At 54.4% G+C, this 19,814-nt stretch overlaps 1 protein-coding gene across 3 annotated transcripts in view; it reads left to right on the top strand.

The window, feature by feature from the left end:
• Positions 1–10,012: 10,012 nt before the first annotated feature.
• The window catches only part of Syndig1 (synapse differentiation inducing 1), an 81,896-nt gene continuing 72,094 nt past the window's right edge, over positions 10,013–19,814 (top strand). The window contains exon 1 of one of the 3 annotated variants that reach the window (XM_063248605.1): positions 10,013–10,180. The gene's annotated coding sequence lies outside the window, so the exon portion shown is untranslated. Of the gene's footprint in view, positions 10,181–10,606; positions 10,746–10,819; positions 10,904–19,814 lie in introns of those variants that run through there. The other 2 variants (XM_003476364.5, XM_063248606.1) reach the window with 2 other exon arrangements.

The raw sequence follows: 19,814 nt of genomic DNA, 5'->3' as shown, positions 1-19,814 counted from the left end.
AATAATATAACTCATCCGCCAAGCACAGTTCAATGCATCAACCTAGTCTTTTTTTGCAAAAAGGGAGACATACGAAGAATGTGAATTAGTGGCTCGAGTGATTTATTCTGAATAAAGCAACAATTAGAAATTAAAATCAGGAAACATTACAGACAATCATGAAAACTACCGATTTTGTTGGCTGTGTAGCAGATGGGGTTTGGGGAGAATGCAAGACCTCACTTAAAGTGGTCCCTGACAGGAAGCCACAGGTCCAGGCAAGTCCAATGGTGTCCAGGGCAAGGCTGAGATGCCACAAGGTCGGCCTCTGGATGGATCCAGCCACAGGATGGCAAAGAAGGAGCCTCCCGTGCCAGTGTGGACACCACAGTGAGCCTCTGGATTCAGCCTCATCTCTTCATGAAGTTACAGACAGAAGAGGTTTTAAACAAGACACAAAGTAAAATGAAAACATGATAAAACCCATGGTCTCTGGGGGCACAGTCCTTGCTTTAGTGGCTCTGGGCTCTGGGTCTTGTGGGCCCTGGGCTCCAGAGCCTCAGCCACATTCACCCCAGGATGCAGCTTTAAAGTTTTTAAATCAAATACTTGAGGACAAAGTTCTCAGGGAGATAAGGGATCTCCTCCAGGGGCTACTTCAGTTTCTTGGCAGCAGCTGGCTGCAGAGAGACCACAGTGACTTCCAGGGGAGTTGGAGAGCTATGCATGTCCCCTGTCCTGAGTCAGGAATAGCTCTCTGCAGTTCCACCAGCACTTCTGGGCTTTGAAAGTGCCTCTCCTGATCTCCCCCTGCAGGGTCCTATGCCTGTGTCAGGTAGACACTGCGCAGTGACCATCTTTTTATCCTTCATAGTGGTTAAAGTGGCATCGCGTACTTGCCAAATGCACATGGAGGGCACAGAGCCTCTTGCTGCCCACGGATCTGCAGGTGGGTGTTTTCTGTGGAGTCCAAATCCACCTCTACGAGGCATGTATTGTGACCACCAGAGCCAGGACTGAACACCCTGGAGAAATGGACCTGGCTGGTGGCCACAGGGACAGCAGTAAAGTGTAGCAGAGACAGAGCTGTCCTTCTCACAGATTGATATTCAGAACAGCCCCTGGGGATTTATTTTCTAAATGGCTTCTAATTTCCCTAAGTGTTTTGTCCTTTTTTCTCTGGTACAGGCATCCAAGGAGCAGCTCCCTGCAGTAAATTTCTGACATTCCCTCCTTCCCTGGAAAAATTCTCTTGCTGTAAAGATGATTGTGGCACAGCCAGAGTAAGTAATTGCTTCACTGTTGCTATCACCACAAGATTCAGGGCAAAGCCACCCCTTGCTGTCCCTGAGCAAAGGCCTGGCAGGCACCCTGTGCTCTATCCTTTCTGCCCCTCTTGGGAATGCTCAGTGGCTATGGTCTCCCTTGGCCACTACAGGGGCTGAGAACCATACCCCACACCGGGAGCCTCCTGGAAGGTCCCCAGCCTCTGGCAACAGTAGAAAAGTTCCTTATGTCCCCACCAGGGTAAATTCGCAGAGGAGTACCCTCCATGTTGGACAGATGATGAATGCCAGCAGGTGTTTGATGAGTGATAAGGGCTAGTGTGTTTGGAAAGCTAACACTGGGCTCCTCACCAAGCAGCTTACACAGGGGCCATGTAACCTTCAGTGGACCCCCCACGAGGCAGCCATGATCATCCCAGTTATGCAGGTTTATCTAAGTAACTTGCCAGACTGAGTCTTTCTTTCTCACACGTCAGTATGCACACACATGTGCCCTCTCCCACCTGCATGTGCACACAAAGTTGGTAAGCACCCAGGTCACCTTCTGACCCCAGGTGCTTTCACCCTGAGCAGCTGCTCACATCCATGGCATGTTCTTTTATGGGTTCTGCTGTAGTCTTGGGAAGTCAGAACTTGAGCAACTAACAGATCCAGGCACAGGAGATGGTTAGTGATGAGCTCGGCTAGAGTCACAGGGAAAAAGTTAGCCTTCCAGGGGAGTTGGGGAGCTATGCGTGTCCCCTGTCCTAAGTCAAGAATAACTCTCTGCAGCTCTGCCAGCACTTCTGGGCTTTGAAAGTGCCTTTCCTGATCTCCCCCTGCAAGGTCCTGTGCCTGTGCCAGGTAGACACTGCAGTGACCATCTTTTTATCCTCGGTAGTGGTTAAAGTGGCATCGCACATATCCCTGTCCTGCCCTAGGGACCCTGTGCACACTTACCCACGGGCTCCCGGGACATGGGGAAGTTCCTTCCAAATCTGACCCTGGGATGGACCTCAGGGCATGCAATGGACAGTGGTAGAGGTCCTGGGTAGATGGGAGGAGAGATAGCAAGCAGGGGACAGCTCAGAAGGGGTCAGCATGCCCTGATCTGCAGACACAAAGGAGATGCAGCCCCAGGTGGTTCATTGCTGGTCAGTGCCCACCAGTGGACAGAAGCTGTGAGCTCGGGTAGGAAGCCAAGCAGTTCCAGTGTGACTCTGTTTCAAAATTTAAAAATAAAACTTTTAATGGGCTGAGAATGTAGCTTAGCATTCCCTTGGCTCAATCCCTAGTCTTGCAAAAAAAGAAAATGTGTGTGTGTGTGTGTGTGTGTGTGTGTGTGTGTATATATATATATAGTATATATGTATACTATATATACATAGTACGGGGGCCTGGCCTGGCAGGCAGTACTCATGTATGCTGTGAAGCCACAAAGGCTGGAATATGGATTTTGAATTTTGAAAAGAAACTTGACAGAATTAGCCTACTTGGTCTGAGGGGAGCCTCATGGGCCAGCAGAGGAGCAGATTTGTAAGTTACCAAGAGCCTGGAGCTGCTCAGAGCCAGTATGTAGAATGACCGACAGCAGCAGAAGGGCTTCACGGTGGGCACCAAGCAGAGCAGCCTGTATCCTCCAGAGACAGGTTTCTCTTTGGCAGCTTCAAGAGCTGACAAATGAGCATCACTGCCTCCCGGCCCATGGCAAAGGCAAACAGCACTGCCCGATCCGCCCCAGGGCCTTGGGTTCCTGGGTTCCTGCTGCAACAGCCTAGCCTTCAGCTGAGCCCTCTGCACTGAGTGCCCACTCTGCTACTCGCCCCCTTCCCTCTCCCCCACTGTGCACCTGCTGCAGAGGTAAGCCTCCTTCCCAGCCCCTTGAGAAGGAGCAATGGAGAAGCACTCAAAGGAGGTATCGGGACCTCAGAGTGGTCTACCCTGATCTAGCACCCTGGCTCACAGCCTCAGTGCTGTCCTCACAAAAATGGGCACCCACCCAATGGCTCCTGGTACCAGAGTGGCACCAGCTACTGGACTCATCACCTGCCCTCACTGATGAACAGCCCACTGTCTCAAGTCTCACTGCCACAAACCCAATTTTCATGTTTTCTGGTCACGGGTACATCAGGTGGAGACCTAACTCCTTCAGACAACACTCGTGACACACAGACGTGCACTCTGTGCTCCCTGCTTCCTCTGAGCTCAGCACCCATGGCAGCCCGAGAGCACCACCTCACAGCCCCCATGGGCATGGGCACCACACCCAAATGGAACCCTGCTCCTCTCCCAGCTTGAGTTGTCCTGGACACTCCTTCCCTCTGTTCCTCTGTAGGTTCCGCTTCTCCCTCCTCTAATCTACCCAGGCCACATCTGTGGCTGCACCTGCCCCACCACTTGCCCAGAGCAGACACTAAAAAACTGCCACAGTAAGGGCATGGGCAAGGGCAGAGGGCTGAGTGTCGGCCCAGAGCACACCCAGCAAGAGGGTCCCACACGGGACCTGGTCGCCCTTTTGTGGCTGTGGGTTGGGCAGCACTTGGTGCATCTCATGCCTGGACCTCGACTAGTAAAAGTCCCTCTGATCGACCCAGCCGTCCTTGAACCAAGGGACACTGCTGCTGCTTTTGCCCAAACCATACCTGTCCTGCACCTCCAGAGTGCACAGGTTCCTCTGGCCAAGCTTGCCACCTGTGGAGGAAGTTGACCTTCAGAAGCCTGAGTGCCAACATCAGCCAGCCACACCCCAGAGACCTTGGAGGACAGCTGTGTCCTCTCCTTACGACACAAGGGTTGAGCCAGAGTCACTGACACAGAACTGCTCACCTTCATGCTTTTCTCCTCCAGTTACACATCCTGTGCAATGATAGAAAAGGTTATTTTTGCAACAGATTAAAGCAAATGCAGCAAGAAACATTTTCTTGAGCCTTCTGGAAAGTGCCAGAGGCCATGCTAACCACTTGGGGCATGCCGAGTGGCCATGGGTACACAGCCCTTTCGAGGACCCAGCCTCTCCGTGTTCACCAGGTTAGTCAAGCACGGCTCTGTACAACTGGGGAATCAGGGTCACAGAGTGATAAGGCTAGTGCCTGTCCCCCAAGATGGGGTGGGAGTGGACATCTGTACCTGCTTTCAATGCTGGCATTTTAGAGCACAAGCTACAAATTCCTGCCTCACGGCCCATCCAGATAGCAAGGTTTTGTGACGCTCAGTTCTCTCCCTCTCCCTCTCTCTCTCTCTCTCTCTCTCTCTCTCTCTCTCTCTCTCTCTCTCTCTCCAAAAGTTCTAGGAATCCTACATTTTCCAGCTCTTAGTTGAAGTAAGATTTTCTTGATGATTACTGGTGGCTATGGAAGTTCATCTTATAATAACTAGTGTACATTGTGGATAATTAACTGGGTCGCAGAATCACTAACTAGACAGAATTCAGCGGGGAAGCATGCCTTTGGGGGAGACAGCATGCACAAGTAGGTGTTGGGCAGTTATGAGGGTCAGTGAGCTGGTAAGCCAGGGCTGTCAGTGGAGAACACCAGGCCAAATCTGATTCAGATTCAATGAGGAATCAGGAAGAAATGGGTCACTGGGTCAGGAGGCCACCACAGAAGGGGGCCCCAGTGTTTGTGCACAGCTGGCACATGGGAATGTGGCTCTTTCCTAACTGACTGCTACTGCCATGTCATGGGGCTGTGGCCCCGGTGTACAACTCTTTCCACACATTGGCTCCTCCTGCCCTGCTGCAAACCACATTCCCCGCCCTGTGCCTCCAGCTCTGCTCTTGGACACGAAGCACCAGTCAGGTGCCACCTGTAACCTGTACTCTGGGTATTTCAGTGCCTCTGCTTCCCAAGAGTTAACAATGCTTACAATTAAGGCTGGAGAAATTTGAGCTCAGGGTGAAGAACGCTCCCCAAGGGGGCACAGACACTGAGAGGGAGCAGACTGTTGTCAGTTTCAATCAGGTCTGCAAGGGTCCCAGACATTGGCTGTGTCCAGGCCAGGACAACAGACCCTGTGCCCTGACAGCACAGTCCTGCTGCTTGTGTAGCCCCTAGCTTGGATGCACCCTTCATCCTCAAGTCCTTGCTGGAGATGGAGAAATCATACCTCCAGGACACCTAGGAGTTGGCTGAATGCCTGCCAGATGAAGGATGGGCAAGCTGGAGTGTAGCAGGGGTAGGGTCCTTCCCAAAGGATCCTGCTCTGACTCACTGTCCCAGCCATGGCCTGGTGTCTCTCCAGCTCCAGGCTCCGAAGGCAGACACCCTATACCTCAGAAGATATCGAAGCCTCCTGGGAGCAGGAGCAGGAGCAGCACCTGCAGGGCTAGCCCTTGGAGGTGCAGAGCAGCCAGGTAGCAGCTCAGGGAACCAGTCAAGGGAGCAGGGTATCTGTGCTGACAATACCTATCCCATGCACCTCTGCCCACTGTAGCAGGAAGAGCCTGGATAGAAGAGAAGACCTCAAGGTCTGCTGTCCAAGCTTCTTCCCATAAGCACTCTTAGCATCACAGCCGCCCATAGGTAGGGTTCAGTGTGGCCACTAGCTTTCTTCCTGGGAAGATCGCCAGCAGCCCCGGCTGGCCGACTGTCTTCAAAACAATACCCGCTGACTCTGACCAGAAAAACACATCCCTGCCTCTGCCGCACACAACATCAAGCAGCTGATGAAATTACACTCAATCAGCTTTGCAGAGTCGGCAGAGTGATGAGAAGTGGCAGGTGCCTGCTGCTAGCCCAGTCTGCCTGGCCCCAAGGCCAGAGCTTCCAACCCCTCTGCTGAGGTGTGGCCAGCCCAACAGGACCCAGCTGTTCATGCTGGCCCCCAGGGAGCCAGACAGGCCTGGACGGAGCCTTCAGTATGCCTGGCTAGGCGGGGAAGGGGCACACACGGGCCCCATGCTCAGCTCAATGTCTTCATTCCTGGGCTTAATGTATAAAGAACTGAAGCAGACAAGCTGCGGTATGTGCTGTCCCCTCCTCACCACCTTGGTGTCAGGACCCCTTCTCACAGGCTTCAAGGCCTTCGTTTCAGGCCCATAGAACTCAGACAAGAACCTGCCAGGACATTGACGAGATATTTACCTCACTGCCACACAGAAGCCTTGGATACAAACTCCTACCTCCCCTCCCAGCCTACTCCACAGGTAATGCATCAGCAGAGAACACCCCTCCCCTGGCTTCCCTAGAGCTGTGCCTTCAGCTCAAGGAAGCCTGAGACTCTGCAGGAGAAGACACAGCTGGCCAGTAGCCTTGAGCATGAGGCAGACTGGGCAGCCAGGGGTGGCACAGGAGCAGGCACAGCCCGCCCTCCTCAAGCCACTGGGCATTAGTGGGGCATCTGCAGTGACCACTGATGGAGAAGACACATTTTCCTTCTCTCTCCCTCCATGTTTTATGTTGTAGTCAGGGTTTACAAGGAGAACAAGACAATACAGGACACTTAATTTACAGTATTATATTAGTCACCCAAAGAGTTAAATACAAGAAGTGCAGGAAATCTGTCTACATGCAAAGACCTGAGGTATCCAGCTGAGGGCCTGGATCCCATGGCAATGTCCTGCATGAGTTTAGCTAAAGACCTAGAGCCCACGACAATGCCTCTCACGAGTCCAGCTGGAGGCCTAGAGCCCACGACAATGACTCATGCAAGTCTGTTTCACAGATCTGCACCGGGAAGGCCCAAAGGTGAGTGGTGAAAGCTAGAAAGTCTGTTCCAGTGGGATGAAGTCTGTGTCAGCAGACTGAGGGTTCTGCACTGGAACCTGGAAGCAATACTCAAAGGACCAGGGCTCCCCCAAAAGTACCACTGTCATCCTCAGTGACACTGAGGTCCTGAGCTCCTCTAACAATGAGAACAGCAGAGTTCACAATAGGAAGCCAGCATGACAAGTTTCTCCTGGAGATTAAGCAGGAAGTGAGGCTCAGTGCAAGGACAGAGCTCCCTCAAAGTGAACCACAGCCACTCTCAGTGACAGCAAGGACCCGAGCTCTTCTGCTGACAACAGCCAAGTTCATATCAGGAAAGAAGCTCAGCAAGCTCCTCCAGGAGAACCAACAGCACTGCAGAGAGCTAACCATGCCATGGAGAGACAATAACACTACCGCTTCCTCTCCAGTTCTGCTTTTTGTCTTGGCAAAAATCCTCAGACAGGCCATCCACCCTCAGCAGCACTACACAGATCCAGTCAAGCTGATGTGACAAGCTGACCCCAGTAATCAGCCCATCACATTTTCCAAGTAGACGTCCTGGATGCAGAGGCAAGACAGTGGGTGTGGGGGCAGCAGGTTGGATCTGCATCCCAGGGCCCTTGGATCCCAGAGCCTGCAAACCGTACCCTCTGCGCTCCTGGGTGGACATGGAGTCTCCAACGTGCTGTGCAATACGAACATTCAATTTCCCCCTGTTTCCCGTTCCAACATTTTACTGCACTTCTTAATATTTTGAATCTTTCCTTTCTTTCTGATCGAAATTCATGCTTTTGTCAGCACTTCCTCCATCAAGTCTGCACCAAACAACAGCATCTTCCTACCCTACATCAGCAAGCAGTGACTTCTGCAAGGAAACTTCTGTTGATTCTTAGATGTCATCAAAAAGCTGACTAACGATTTGTGGGAGAAAGGGAAAAATCAAGGCTAACTGTGTAGTTTTAGAACTACACCCTGGTATTCTTTATCTTTGTTATTACAACCAATATGGGAAGCTGACCTTCTGAGCCCTGAGATCTACACCTGGTATCTGAATGATCGCCAACCCTAACACCAGGCACAGCAACCTGAGGGGTGCCCAAACCCTTACTCTGGAGGATTTCAGTTCAGGCTACTGAAGACAAGCTCCTATTTGGAAATCTGTGAATCTGCATTTTGTCACATCACCATCTCTGTCATGTATCGGCTTCTCCTGAAAGTTGGCTGAAGGCCTGACAGCTCTCTGGGCACCTGAGTGACAGTTCCTCAAAGCTCAGGAATCAGCCCCATGACCTCTCCTTGCTGAGAGTGCTGTAATCTCTTTTAAGAGATAAGTGTTGTTGAGAAGGTTACCAATTTCCAGGGGCTTTGGCAGTTTCTGCTGTGTCTTGTCGCTGCCTCTTACATGACAGCTCTTCACTGACTTTCTTGAAGGTCTTTATTTACAGGTTTCATACAGCAAAACAATGGTGATCACATGCCAGGTGACAACTGGGCTTCTGTGTGTAACCAAGGCAGAGACCCTGGCCACATATGCCGGCACCCTCCATATCACCTGAGCACCAGGAGGCCTTCCAAGAGCTGCCATCTGTCAGGAGCAGGTGGCTCACCCTTGATGCCTGCACCCCAGGGAAGGAGGTTCTCTATGATGCTGTGTGGCCTGTGTGGATCACAGAAATCCTTACCTTGCAGGGGGTGAAGGGGTCCTGTCAGGCAGACAGACATGTGGCAGCTGGGAATCTGGAGGTCACACCAAGTGCAGGAGAGAAATAATAACTTCCCATTTAAGCCCCCCACACTGCACAGTGTTTTAGTTTTTCTTTCAGACCACCTTCTTTCTTTGGTGGACACCCTCTAATGTCCACGACTCCCTGGATTCACTCATCTTCTCCAAGGGCAAGTGCTCCCTCCCTCGGGAGATGCCAAGGCAAAGTGGTGCAGGGCCACCCGCAGCTAGGAGATAGAAGCAGGACCTTGAGCACCACCGAAAATAAAATTCGAGGGCTCAAGTATTAAATCAAGCACAGCAGACTCAGAGAACCAAACCTACTTAAATCTCTCTGTCTCTGACTCTCTGTCTCTGTCTCTGTCTCTCTCGCTCTCTCTCTCTCTCTCTCTCTCTCTCTCTCTCTCTCTCTCTCCCCAGCTCCACACAGGTCCCAGAACCCCTGGGGGAGAGACTCAAAGTCCCCACCAGAGGACATCCCAGGCACTTGGCACAGGGAACATTCACAAGAGCTGACATTGGAGCTGTTACCCTGGCTTCCAGGGGCCCCTGTGGACCTGTGCTGGGCTCCACAGGTGCCTGCCTGCTAGATCAAGAGAAGCCCAATTTTAGTCAGTCACAAAACACCCTAGAGGTAAAGGTGTTAACATCCCAGATACTGCCAGCAAACAGTCTGCCCCAAGAGGGAACAGAGAGCAGAGGGGGCCCGACAAGAGAAGGGAAGTCGACTGCTGACCGGCTGCAGTGGGACCCCCAGAAGCCTCCTCAAGCCTCGGTTTTTCACCATGGATGCAGTCTCCTGCTGACTTCTTCCTGGGTGTGTCTTCAGAGTCTGCTTCTCTGCTGTTCACACCACAGACTGGTCTGCCCCTGGAAGGTGAGCCACCCGCTGAGGTAATGGGTAATACGGTGGCTTCCTCCCGTTTGAAACTTTCTGCTAGCAGAGAGACAGCGCAGGGCCTCCCCAGAGTCCCAGGCCAGGACCCTGAAGCGGGTTCCGGTGCCGAGAGGACCAGGTTGCTGCCTGCAGAGGTGAAAATGGGCATCCCGCAGGTGGAAAAGAGGACTTCACAGTCATCTAGAGAGCAGCTGAGCACCTCAGGCTGCACTGACCTGCTCCCCGGTGCCCCCTCCTGGCCGCAGTGCTCTCAGGGCTGCTAAAGGTCCCCAAAAGGAAGGACCAGACGCACCCCCCCCACACACACACACACACACTGGCCCTGAACCACCAAAGGAGACCTAGAAGAGCGCCCCTAGACTTTAAAGTGGGATTCAAATATGTGTAACTTTGACCTTTTTTCTGGTTCCCTAAGAAACCACAAAAGCGAACACCCCTCCCATAATGTCAGAAGTGCCATTGTCCTGGTCATGGCCCTTGGCTCACCACCCACTTTGCCTGCTTCCTTCTACCGCCCGGTTCCTCCCGCGCCAACTACAGGCGACCCGGGCCAGGGTCTTGGGCTGTACCTGCAGTTGCCTGGCTCCGGGCACGGCGGCAGGAACGTGGACATTCGCCAGACCTACGGGTAGGTGCCTCAGCGCCCCAGCCGGACCGAGCCTGGAGAGAGGCCTTTAGGACCGAGGGGAACCCTTGCTTCCCGAGTCGCTAAGAATTCCTCTCTGCTCAGTCTAGTCGCCTGGTTCCAGACGCGACCCCCGCGTGGCCTGCGAAGTTGGCCGCCGCCTCCTCTCCTGTCCCCTCTTCCCTCCCTCCCTTTCTCTCCCGCACCCCAACCCTTCCTCTCCTCCCGCGCGCGTGCCAGCCTCAGCGCGGAGCTGCTCCCCGGCCCCCGCGCCCTGTCGCCCCCGCCCGGTCCCCTCCTGGGGCGCAGAGCACGCGACCCCGCCCGCGGGGCTGCGGGGCTCCTGGGCTCCTAGGCTCCCGGGCGCCGGGCGGGGCGCGCGGGGGAGTGGGAGGAGGAGGAAAGGAGGGGCGGGAAAGGGACGCGGAGGGGGTGAGCAGAGGGACGAGAGCAGGACCGAGCATCGAGAGCCAGAGGAGGCGGTCGCCGCGCCGCGCCCCGCACCGCCCCGCACGCGCGCCTGCCTGGAGACGCCGGGCCGCCTGGGAGCGGGTCACCTTGTCCCGAGGTGAGTCCTCTTCCCGGGGGCCGGCGGGGGCGCGGGCGCGAAGGGTGCGGGGGTTCCCGACTCGGCCTCGGGAGCGCGCGGTCCCGGAGGCGCGGAGCTGGTGGGTCCGGGGATCGCCACGGCGGGTTAGCGCGCGCGGATCTGGAGCCTGTGGGGAGGTACGGGGCGCTCGGCTGCCCTCTGTCCCAGCGTCCAGGGGCGCAGCGGGCCGGGGCGTACGGCTGGCCGCGGGCTCAGGTCCCGCGTGACCCCGGGAAACCCGTAACCTGGAGAGTGGCAGCCGCAGGGCTGGGGACCAGAGCCACCGGGACTAGAGGGAGGGAACCTGGGCTTGCGAGCAGAAGGGTGAGGAGGCGATACGAGAGCGCGCGCGGCTAGGGATCCTGGCGGCCCCGGGACGCAGGCCGGGACTCGGAGCCCTCGCCACCACTGGCTTCGCTAGGCGACAGCCCTCAGCCCGGTAGCCGGAGCCGGAACCGGGAGCCCGATGCACAGCGCTCCCGTCCAGCCTCTCTGCACTCCCGCGGTTCTCTCCAAGGCTTGCGGAATAGTTGGAAGCGGCTCTGGGTCGTACGGTTTGGCAGACTCCACTGGGTGGGCGCTTTGGGGAGCCTGCGAAGGGTCGACGAAAAGGTCTACCGGTCGCCCTCATTCCCTGGAGTCCCAATGCATGTAGAAGCCCGGGAGCTGGGCACTCAGACTCCAGGATGCGCAGCCTCCTACAGCGACAGATGCGCCGACCGGGTGTCGCCATGGGACTGGGCGCCCGTGTCTACCTATCCAGGCCGGTGTTAGCGCAGCAGACACTGGAGGGGGTTTGGCTAGTTAGGCGGATGTGGTGGGGGAAGCTGGCTCCTTTTTCCTGGAGAATCAGGCCCTGGGGCACGCTCATCTTTGTGTGCCGAGCTCACTCCCCGCTGAAGGTGGCATGTTTGGCCTGAGCCCACCAGGAAGGGAGCTGTGGTGCAGACTGCACCCCTGGAGTGACAGCCTCAAAACAAACCCAGGGAGCCAACTTTTTCTGCTAGGGAGCTATGGCTGGGCAGCCTCATTGGTGCGGGTAGAGTCCTCAAAGAGTCCCTGCTAAGCCCTGGGTCTGTGTGTTCCAGAGAGGACTGGGCATCTCCTGACCGGCAGCAAGCTGCATGCTCCGTGCTGCTCTGTCTTTGGAGATGGACTACAGGTGCCAGGCCTGTGGGATGTAAGGCTGGGCCTGGCCGGGAGTGAGGGGGCTGGGCCAATTAGATGCGGTTCTCCTCGCCCTCTGCCTGCCTGAAAGCAAAGCCTTCTCCATGATCAGTGAACGGGAAAGGGGGAAAAGCTATTTTTAAACTTTTTATGATGGAGAATTTTGGCGGTGCACAAAGGTAGAAAGAAGGGTATGCTGCACCCTGGCCGGCGCCCAGCCACCGCGCGGGAGGGAGGAGGCCATGTTTGATGAGCAGTGCCAGACCTCCTTCCAAAAGCCTGGGGGGAAGAGGTCCAGGCTGCTGTGGCCTGGCCCAGTCCTGCCACATTTGGTGCGCAATCACAGCCCCACTGTGTACCTCACAAACACACACAACTAGAGTTCCTTAGTACCTAGGGATATTAATTAATTAAAAACAATAAATGACATTGATCCCTCAATCACTTCACCTGTTTGTGGCCTGCTCTGGTCTCTCCAGAGGATGACAGCTCATCTCACTGCCTCAAGCTGTCACCTGCCTGCTGTCAGTGACTGTTGCTGTTTTGCTACCTGTCTCTTTGGATGGACCACAGGGCCATGGCTGTGCCCTGGAAATGACCGTTGCTAATCATCCCTTGAGAATGTATGTGATGTTAACAGTGAAGGCACCCTCCTTTTGTTTGGACACCTGCTGCCACTGCTCCTGAGGCATGGGAAGGCCCATGGAGGAAGAAGGCAGAGTCCAGATGCCAGGCCAATTGCACCTCTCACCCCTTGGGGTGGGGGCTCAGGAGCTTGTGAGGCTCCAGCTCAGCCTGCCAAGCCAATGAACTTTTCTTCTTGGTGAAAACTTTCACACTCAATGTGCAGAGCACGGACTCATTAATTTCTTCCACATTTAGCATTGACGTAGAAGAGCTGCCCTGGACTCCACTCGTGTTCTCAGCAGCTTTACTTCTTGTGCTGTTACTATAAAGAGAGAGGAGAGAGCTTCCCCCAGTCACCATTCCAAGGCCCAGGTGCAGCACTGCAGTCTCTCTTATTAATGAGAAGCCCTCGGGTCACCACACAGGACACCTGATAGGCCCTCTGCTCACCAGGGCTTGGCATCCCGTGTGGCTTCTGCTACTTAGAGGGGCATATGGTGCTTGGGAAAGGCCACCAGAGGCCAAGGGAGGGGACATCTCCCTGCAAGGCCCCTCCTGCCCCGTTTGAATGCCTTTCTGGGGTGCACTGCTTCACTGCACCCTCTGTCAACCTGTCAAGTGAGTAACTTCTCGCAGGCAGATGCTGCATCCCCCCAGACAAAACTTTGGCCTTTGGCCTTTTTGCCCCTCACTCTGGCCTCTGCAGGGCCCTGTACCTGTTGGAATATGAGGATCATTGGGGACAGCAGGATGCTTGTATCCAGAGATAGAATGGACACAGCGTTGTGTTTGCAGTGTTCTTTGAATGGAGTAAAGATGGCAGGCTGGAAGGCTTGAGTGCTCATTTGTGAGATCAGCAAACTGGGTAACAGGGAGCAGAGCTGACCATGGCATCAGGCTGCTGCTACACAGGACCACGCCACAGGAACACCGGGGTCTAAGATGTGCTTGGGCCATGGTTGTTGACCTAACCTCCCTATTCTGGGAACGCTGTATCAGACTGTCAGAAAAACAAAAGCATTCACATTAAAGCCCAGCAAGCAGATTTCTACCCAGGACACCAGGTTTGGAGTGAGGCAGTAATAGCAGTCAGGTTGAAACATGATCCTTTATTATCTGCTGTGCAAGATCCTTGCACATCATAAACTGCCACTGAGAGTTTGCACTGGCGTATGTCAAAGGGAATCTGTAGGACTGAGGACTTGACCCAGGCTGCAACCCATGCTGGCCACTGCCGGGCAGCTGCAGAGCCCTCATGCTTGTGCCCTGGCACCACTTATGAGGACTTATGAGATGAGAAGATTCTGGTCCTGTCTCTAGCCTCTGTTATTTGTAGCTGAAATGATGTTAGACAAATTTGAACTTTTCTGAGATCCCTTTCTCTCTAACCACATTGTCTCCACACTATAAACAAGCTGTCACCACTGGCTAAAGGAAGGAGACTCTGGATTGGAGAACAGATGTTTGTCTCACTGGCAGTCTCTGTGGGGCACATCTGGGTCATGCAGCTTTCTGAGGAGGGAGGAGAAGCCCAGGTCCTGCCTTCCCCACAGCTTTCATCCCATAGTTCACTTGTTCACACCCGAGGGATGTGCCTGCTCCTGCATGCAGCTGCTGAGACCAGCAGGAGCCATGTGCGAGCCACAACTTTGAGGCACACACCTGAGGCACCTCCATTTAGAATCATATTGCACCATGAAAGTTACATGATGCAGTCCAAGGTCAGATATTTTAAGGAGCATTTTAACAAGCTGCCACCACTGTGTGTAATCCATGAGGGCCTCAGCTACACTGTGCAGTTTGTACAGTCTGAATCACTTACACCACAAATGAAGTAAAAATAAAATCATATGCTAGAGGACAACAGCTAATGAGTACTACGACTGGAAATAACTCTTAGAACCACAAATACCATAGTCAGGAAAAACTGCACATGTAGACAATGATAAAAACTGCTTCTGATTGTACAAGCCAGGAGGCAACTTTGGGTATTTTCCCATATAAAAAGGATTTATTTAGGAGTAGACAGGCGGAGGCAGGTGGAGAGGTGGACGCTGGGATTTTGAATTCAGTGTGCATTCAGTGTGAAAACCTGTTGCTCCGTTTGATCCTGAAGTGCTCCTCAGATCCACCATCCTGTCCCAGGGTATGTGCCAGAGCGAGTGGCAGGTCCAGATGCATAAGGTCCTGGCAAGCCTGCTGACCTGGTGTGTTCCCCAGCAGCAGGAGCCAGGGAGTCTTTCAGAACATCACAGTCTAACTGAATGGTGGAAAGAAGGTGGTTTACTGACTCCCAACGTACAGGCTCTGCTGCTGCCTTTCTCACTGTAGACCTTGAGTTGTGACTGCCAGGGCCCTTCCAGGAAATGCACATGTCACACTTTCAGCTTCCTCCAGATGCCAGCAGCCACCTTGCTTGTGGGCATCCAAGCTGGCAGAGTAGCCTGGGATCAGCTCAGGGATCAGCACAGAGCCAGGTGCCATGGCCCTGCCCCGCCTCTCCTTCCTGTCTGGCATGGCCTGGGCTCAGGCACTCCGGCTCCAGCCTGTGGCCTCCTCCCTCCCCTGCTGGCCTTTCTGCTCCCCCAGCTGCAGCACAGCCACCTTCCCTTCCTCTCCCAGGATTTATTCCTCTGGGGCTCTGGATGACCTATCACAGGCAGACCCCAACAGGGGGACCGACAGCTTCCTGGGGGCCCTGATCCAATGACTGAGCTGTGACCCAAAAGATTCACCTGCTCCCCTTCCTCCTGTCCTCAGGCTGGAGGGGATCACATCCTGATGATCCCAGAAGTCAAAGTGCACCTGAACCCCGGACATCCCACTCAGCAGCACAGCACCCTGAGGGGCTGAGCTTGTGCTCTGGTCATCGTGGCCTAGTGGAGAGCTTCCAACCCTGCCTGGCCCAGCCAATGCCCAAGCCACAGACCCAAGGCCACATCAGGCTCAGCCAGCCAGCTGCGTGAGGGTTCCTGGGGTCCACCTCACAAGCTTATTCTCATTGGTCCCCCCTACAGTGCCTGAGAACAATGGCAGCAACCCAGAAACCTACCCTGGAGACCTCACATCCTCCCAGCCCTGGACTTATCTGGGGTGCCCTCCCCTGTCATCTTCTCTACCTGCAGCCTGGCACAGTCCTTGTCCCCTATCCAGCCAGCTCAGTAGCTGCGGGCAAAGCCCCTGCCTGCCACCCTGGGTAATGTGTGCCTGTAGCCCTCATCAGTCCCCTCGCTCTCCAATGACATAGGACATTTGGAGGGGACATCAGGCTCATCTCTGCCTCCTTACGTGCCCAAAACAATGGGCTTCTCAGGCTGATAGCATGCACACACACACGCACATAGGAATACAAACATGCACACACTTCTCTCTCACACACTCCAGCATTGGCTGCCTACCCCCTGCCGACTTCCTCAGAGTTCAGCTTGGCCACCCCTGCTGCCCATGTGGCCCTCTCTCATGGCTGACGCCCACCCCATCTTCAATACCTGAGTCCCACCTGGCCATGGTGGAGCAACCCAAGCAGGATACGCATGGAAATCACTTTGACAAGAAGTGTGCCAGAGCCATGCAAGGTGAGCCAGGCAGGTCTCATAAGGAAACCTTGCATATAGGGAGAAGGGCACTGCATTTCTGGATAGGACAGTGGCAAGACCGCACTGTTCTCTCATGGCAGTTTACAGAATCAAGGCTCTGTCATCAGCTGTCTGTGCTACATTGCTTTTGGAGCTTGGCAGCATTATTCAAAAGTTCATGAAAGAATAATTGAATAATTGAGCTGCAGTGTTCAACCTTCCTCTGAAGGGAGAATTACCCTATTGGACAATACCAAGAGGCAGCACTGCAGTAGCTACCCTAGCGTCCCTCAGCGTGTCTACTGCTAAAAAAAAAAAAAGAGAGAGAAGACAGAAAACAGAGCAGGTGGGTGAGGAGGTGAAATGACACAGCTGCCTGGAAGATGGTACCAAGGTGCTCAGAAAATTAGATGAGGCTCTCGCTTAGCCCAGCAGCCCCGCCTCAAGGCAGGGTCCAGGGAATTGGAAGGTGTTTGTTTTCTTGGGCGCATAGCAGCTTCAGGCTCAGCAGGCCATGTGTGGAAGCCTAAGGCAGGCAACTGTTAAGTAACCACAAGCTTCATGTGCACAGTGGGCTCCTGTTCAGCCTTGAGGAGGCTGGAAGTCCCAGCAGATGCTGGGACGCAGATGAAACAGGGAGACATTGTGCTGAGTGGAGCAGCCAGTTCCCAAGAGGCAGGTGCCACTGCCAGGGGGGCACAGAAGGCTGAAATCATGGAGAAGTGGAGTGGTGATGGCCAGGAACAGGGAGCCACTGTTCCAAATGTCTTTTGGTCACTGCCCCCTACAGGAACCTTGGGGCAGCCTCTCCACTTCTCCACGGATGTGCGCCAAGTGCCTGCCTCTGCCAGGTGAGGTGTGGACATGTAGTGCATAGACCTGGTGTGGATGAGGAAAGGACAGATGCAGCCAAGACACCGCAGAGGAAGTGGTGAGGCATGAGGGGGAGCACGGACTAGGCGGAAGGTGTGATGAAGGTCAGAGGTCAGATTGGGGTTGGGGTGCCTAGGGGTGGGGCTGAGGGTGGCTCCAGCCTCAGCTTGCACAGTGGGAATCGCGGGGGTCTAAGTACACTCAGTCCTGGTCACCCAGTGCCACACACAATGGTCCCTGAACAGTGTGGACTCTGTGATTGAGAGATTAGACAGGTCCTGGCTGTAGTCTCTCCTTCAGTGACATCGCAGGGGCTCTGAGGTTGTTGGGCTTCTGCTCAAGTGTTTGAGTAAGAGACAAGCATGGAATGAACTTTACTGACTCAGCTTCTGGAGTCTGCTGATGCCACTGCACCAGGGTCGTGAACCACCCAGACTCAAGTGGGGGCACAGAAACTGCCTCTCTCCATCTTTCCTGGATGTATGGAGCCTCAATATGAGACTAGTTTGGGTGGTGGGATAGGAATACAGTGCCTACCTTCAGAAAGTAAGATTGGACACAAAACCCCGGAAAGTAAATATCCAATTCCTCACTCCACACACAGCAGGCTTCTGGTCACAAATGCATGAGGGACACAGGCCCTTCTCACTGAAAAACTGTGGGGGTCCATTTTACATAGAGGCCTTCTCCATTCTTTGTGATTTCCCACTGCCAGTGCAAACTTAGCCGGATGCACAGGAAGTATGCTCTGGAGCACAAGAAGTATGCCCTAAGGCACAGAAAGTGTGTCCTGGAGTATGGGAAGTGTGTCCCAGTGGACAGGAAGTATGCCCTGGAACATGAGATGTGTACCCTGGAGCACAGGAAGTGTGCCCCAACACACAGAAAGTGTGTCCTACAGGGTAGGAAGTGTGCCATGGAGCATGTCCAGGAGCACAGAAGTGTGTCCCAGTGGATAAGAAGTGTGTCCTGGTGCACAGGAAGTGTGCCATGGAGCATGTCCAGGAGCACAGGAAGTGTGTCCCAGTGGGTAGGAAGTGTGCCCTGGAACATGAGAAGTGTGCCATGGAGCATGTCCAGGAGCACAGGAAGTGTGTCCCAGTTAGTATGAAGCATGTCCTGGTGTGCAGGAAATGTGCCCTGGAGCATGGCACTCAGAGCCCAGCAGGCCTGGGTCCCCAGTGCCAGGGCTGTGTACTATGCGTCACAGTTGGTAGAGGAAACCCTGTGCTTCAGGGTCTTACACCCAGAATTTTTTTTGTTGTTGTTCCCCCCCCACCCCACCCCGGTACCAGGGATTGAACTCATGACTGCCTGCTTGCAAGGCAGGCGCTTATGCCGCAGAGCTAAATCCCCAGCCCCACACCCAGAATTTTTCAGCTTTCTCTCTCATGTTTTCACTGAGATGTTAGAAGGGCTGGGGAGCAGTCAAAGGTTCTGGCTCTTCACGGGTCTTGGGTAATTGGACCCAATTTGCCTGTTCCCTTCTTCCCCTTAGTTCTGTCCTTTGGCTGGGTAACATCTCCGTGAAAGAAGGAGCCCTGGAAGCTTATGTGCATGGACAGGGCACATGAGCTTCCAGGGCTTCAGACACAGTGCTTCAAAGACTCAGCAAGGACAGGCGCAGCCAGCTGAGTTCCAAGCTGAACATGGGGCCCCTTTCCCCACTTACCTGAGCATGACAGGAAGTACTAACCATCTCTGGTTCCCAGATGGCTGCTGTTGCCCCCAAGCGTCATATCTAAGGTCAAAGCAAGAAGTGGGAAGGTAGGGAGCTATGGCTCAGACACCTCTGTGGCCAGAACCGGCTCAGGGGCTGCCCCTGGTTATGAAGCAGAGTGGAACAAGGACAAAGGTTTAAGTTTTCTGGGCTCAGATGAAGGTGTGGGAGGCGAAGGTTCTGTTCCCTTCAGACGCCAAGAGTATCCCACCCCACACTCAGTCTTGGTGTCCCCTGTGCCAGGGCCAAATGAGGGTGGGGAATGGAGCTGACCCCCACTGGGGGCCAGGCCTTGGTGGGACTCACAGGGATGCAGACTGAAGCACCAGGAACGTCAGCCAGGGCCTCCTTCCGGAGACAGCCAAACCTGACTCACCTGGGTCCCCAAGTGCTCCACGCTAGAAGCTGAACCAGCATGGCAGTGCTGGTCGGTGGGCATTGAGGGCAGGCCTGGCAGACGCAAGTGGATGCCACCCTCAGGGCAGAGCATGGGTCTCACAGGATGCCACCAAAAGAGTGGACTGCAAGAGTCCACCTGGACCCTGCTGGCCCACAATGGTTGCTGTATCACACACTCTGTGAGTGACTCCCCTCTATTGGCTTCCATGTCTATGGCAACCCCATCATCCCTTCCTCATGGGCAGGGTTGCCAGCCCCAAATCTTCCCGCAAGCTCCTCAAGCTGAAGAGCTACACAGGCCGCTGCATGATGCAACTGTTCTTGTCCCTGGAGGCTGAGGTGCCTAAAGTGTCCTGAGCTTTCCTCAGAAGATGGGGCTCCAGAAGTATGCTGGCCACATCCCGCCCCCATGCCTTCACACACGGACAGATGGGTGCATACTCAGGGCACACGTAGGCACGACACTCACATGCCTAGGCATGTATCTGCCAGCTTCCTTGGCATGAAGCTCTGTTGGCCTGAGTGTGCATGTGTATACACCATACTATTACAGAGTTCAAGTGGGCACTCTTCTCAGTATTTCCTCTGAGTGGAAGTAGTGCCCTCCCATTTCAGAGCCCATTTCTGAACTATGATCCATAACGGCCTGGCCTGGTCTGGTGTGGCCTGCATGGTCTGTGCTTCTGC

Source organism: Cavia porcellus, unplaced genomic scaffold (genome assembly GCF_034190915.1).
Source record: "Cavia porcellus strain 051 isolate PalLab524CR breed Dunkin Hartley unplaced genomic scaffold, mCavPor4.1 scaffold_5, whole genome shotgun sequence".
In the NCBI taxonomy this organism is placed as follows: Eukaryota; Metazoa; Chordata; class Mammalia; order Rodentia; family Caviidae; genus Cavia; species Cavia porcellus.
The sequence above is the reverse complement of the archived record's forward strand: the minus strand, read 5'-3'. Positions and strand labels throughout refer to the sequence as shown.